The following is a 3807-nucleotide window of genomic DNA, read 5'->3' as shown; positions in this document are numbered from 1 at the left end:
TATGGGTCACCATACTTGGCTGAATGTCACGTCACTTAGAAGTTTTACAAAGCAAATTGGTGTTACTTAAATTAAGTTATCGTTATACCAAGCCTTTGTGCAACACTAACTCTAAAAGCAAAAGGTGTCTTGTCTAAAGAATTATATGATTGAAATAAAAATTTAATTAAAATAAAATTTTTTTATTTTGTTTTTTTTTTTTTCTATAAGAATTTACTCGAGCAAATGAGTTTGTGTAATATATTGTTTGTTCAAATGTGACTATAGTGTATCATTAAAGGGGTCATATGATGCTGCTAAAAAGAACATTATTTGGTGTATTTGGTGTAATGAAATTTTAATGAAATTTGGTGTTTATGCAGTTTAGGGTAAAAAAAAACAACAACAAAAAAAACAACTTCTTTTCCACATACTGTACATTCACGAGTTCACATTTACTTATAATTAAATAAAGGTTATGCGTATTTGGCCTGCTGTCCGGGGAGAGAGCTCCCGAGCCCGGGGCACCCCCTCCCCCCCTTGGGCAGAGGGGTCTGAGCTCGGAGTCAGACCCAGCCCAAAGTGCTCCCCCGAGTGCTGCACTGTTAAAAATCGCTGTAAAAAAACGGCCAAATTTTGACAGTAACATTCTGTTTTCCATTAAAACAGTGCATTCTGGGTAATATTTGTCATTTTCGAGAAATTAGCCTGCTGCTATATATCGTGAATTAACAACGTTCAAAGTCGACACTCACAGGCTGTGTTTCAAATCACACCCTACACCCGCATTCACTATTCCCTACATGAGTTTACTAATATAATCCACCTGACAGAGAGAATGAAAAACTAATGAGTGAATTCAGACACTGATGAACAGCTGCTGTTAACGAGCAAATCATCACTGAAGAAAAGAGAAACAAGACAAACACATGAACTACAGCTGACTTCAGCCGCAGCCTTAGATGAAATCAACTGATTTAAGATTTAAACAATCAACAAACAGCTTTACCAGCTTCACTCATTACTAACCAGACTGACTTATTTCTGTCAGACATCTACAGAAGATCTTATTGAGAATAAACAACAGTTTAAATTATGCTGTTTTATTTTTTTGTTTGACGTTACCATTGTGGAGATGAGTGTTTGCTTTAGTTGTGCTCCTGACCCTTGACTTTTGAACATTAGCATTTGTTTAATTGCTATAACTGTTTTGTTAAGATACAATTGTTATAGCAAAATGTTTGTGGATGGTCAAGTGATGTTGGGGTTTTTGAAATAACCATAATCTGTAATATGCTTTTAAAGTTTTGATGAAGTTTTGAATTATATGATTGAATTGCTTGAGTGTTAAATATATTTTTGTGATTTGCAGTGATGAGCTTGAGCAGTGCTCTAATACATAAAATTAAGAATTTAAAACATTTCATGTTTAAATTATTTTTGAACTACCATCTCATTAACACTCAGAGAGAGATCAAGAATCAGCATATGAATCTCAACAATGGTGACAATCAAAAGCTTCATTATGCAATGCATGCTGGGTACCACCCATTACTCCCAGCATGCATTTCAGCATGAATAAATTATACTGCTCAATTGTCCACTTGTTTCCTTGGATTCTTACTATGTTTTTATTTTTGCTTTTGTGTTGAGGTTTAGTAGCATGTTTTGTGATGTTCAGAACTGATCTGTTTATATATTTTTTAGATTGTCACCATTGTTGAGATTAATACGCTGATTATTGACGTGTCAGTCTAAATTACAATAAACCTTTTAATTGTTTTCAAATGAGTGTTGAGTTTTTACAGTCTTTCATAACTGATTGCTTGATAGTGCTTCTTTTTCTGTTTTAGTAACAATGTTCAGTTTGAGAAGAGACACCAGATAAAATCAGTGAATCTGAAGCAAGAGGACAATGCTATGAAACAACAATGGCAACAAGGGTTTTTTTTTTTTTTTTGTGCCATAACAAACATGTTCCAGAAACACATTGCTACAGCAGCAAAAGTTAATATTAAAAAGTCAAGGTTCAAGAGCCCAACTAAAAGTGAACACTGATCTCAATCATGGTAGTGACAAAAAAAAAAGAAGAAGAACATCTAAACCTTTGTAACTCTCAGTAAGATCTTCTGTAGATGTTTCACAGGAATAAAGTCACTCTGGTAATAATTGAGGCTGGTGAAGCTGTTTTAGCAGTTGTTTAATCAGATCTTGAGAGATTTAATGTCTTTCATTTCAGTTGATTTCATCTAAGGCTGTGTTTGAAAATTGTATTTCTTGTGTTTCTCTTTCATTCACTGATTCCGTTTGTTAATAGCAGGTGTTCATCACTAATGCTCAATTATCACTTAATTAATCACAGAATTGTCTCATTAACTTCACTGATTCAGTGTTACTCTAACACTCTGTAGTGTGCACACAATATAAGTGTTCATTTAAAACTAAGGATTTTGTTGTGGGGTTTAAAGAGTTAAAGATATAAAATGATGAAAAAACAGCATGAAACGTAATTTAACAGCAATAAACTGTAATTAATTTACGGCAATGAACTGTAGAAAAACAGTAACATGCTGGCAACCAGAGCTGCCAGTAGATTACCGTTAATTCGAGGGAAAAACAGCAATATACTGTAAAATGTAACAGTCAGGTTTACCAAGCAAAACAAGTTAATTTAATTAAAATATTAGTAGATGTTTATAGAAAAAAATGTTATGCAAAGTCATACACTGATGATGAGAGTAAATACTGAACTCAGCTGTATTAATGTGTGTTTGCACAAGAGAGATCTGTTAGTTTAATGTAGTTTTGTGGTTCACCATTGTGCTGGAGAGTAGAGTCTGTGCTTCAGTCAATGATGAGCCACAAACACTAATCTTTTGCTGCTTTATATAAAGACAGTAAATGTGGAGTTGCTGATTCAGTGACAATCTCTTTACTAAGTATTTTAGTACATAAGTGTGTACTATTGCTAGTTAATGACGTTCTACAAAGATTTGAGTAAAATTCGTGCTTTGTTTGATTGCACTTTCAATGTTTGCAGTTTTACATTAAGAAGTATTTTTTTTTTAGTGGGCTCAAATTAAATAAGTTCACTGCACTAACACCATCTAAACAGTAGTTTTTGTTGTTGTTGTTTTTAACTCAAATGGTTTGAAGCAATCGGTTTCGCAAATGAAATGAGTTACCACATGGTATAATAACGGTAACATACTGTAAAAATGAAGAGCTGTAAATTAACTGTAGAGAGCTGTAAACTAACAGTACAATGCTGGCAACCACAGCTGCCAGTAGATTACCGTTATTTTACAGCGCAATTTTTTACAGTGTGGGGTAGAAATTTGGCTGAAGGTGCGAGATCGGGGTGGCGGAGGGATTCTGAAAGTCGAGAGATAACGAAGGTAGGACGTACTTGATTATTTATAGGTGTTTCCTCTTGAGCTGATTAGTAAACGGTGTAATAATCACTAATGATGAACTGGCCGTGTTAATTATCCGTGCATGCTCCTCCCGAAATTTGTTTATGAAACATCACTTATTGTTTCTCCTCTATGATTTTCACAAGGCTCATCTCTCTGAAAAGGGAGGTGTGCTGTGATTGGCCAGCTTTCCAGTGCCTTGTGATTGGCCGAATGCCTCAAGTATGTGATGGAAATGTTACGCCTCTTAACATATTGTGATGCCCTGTCCGGCTGAGCAACAAGACATAAACATAAAACCATTATAAACATGACAGAAAAACATAATTTAAAATATAACCCAACGCTGGGTTAAAAGAGGGACCAACCCAACAGTTGGGTTGTTTTGACCAGCAGTTGGCAGAGGTATAAA

Source organism: Cyprinus carpio, chromosome A1, assembly GCF_018340385.1.
Source record: "Cyprinus carpio isolate SPL01 chromosome A1, ASM1834038v1, whole genome shotgun sequence".
Classification (NCBI taxonomy): Eukaryota; Metazoa; Chordata; class Actinopteri; order Cypriniformes; family Cyprinidae; genus Cyprinus; species Cyprinus carpio.
Note: the sequence above shows the minus strand (reverse complement) of the source record.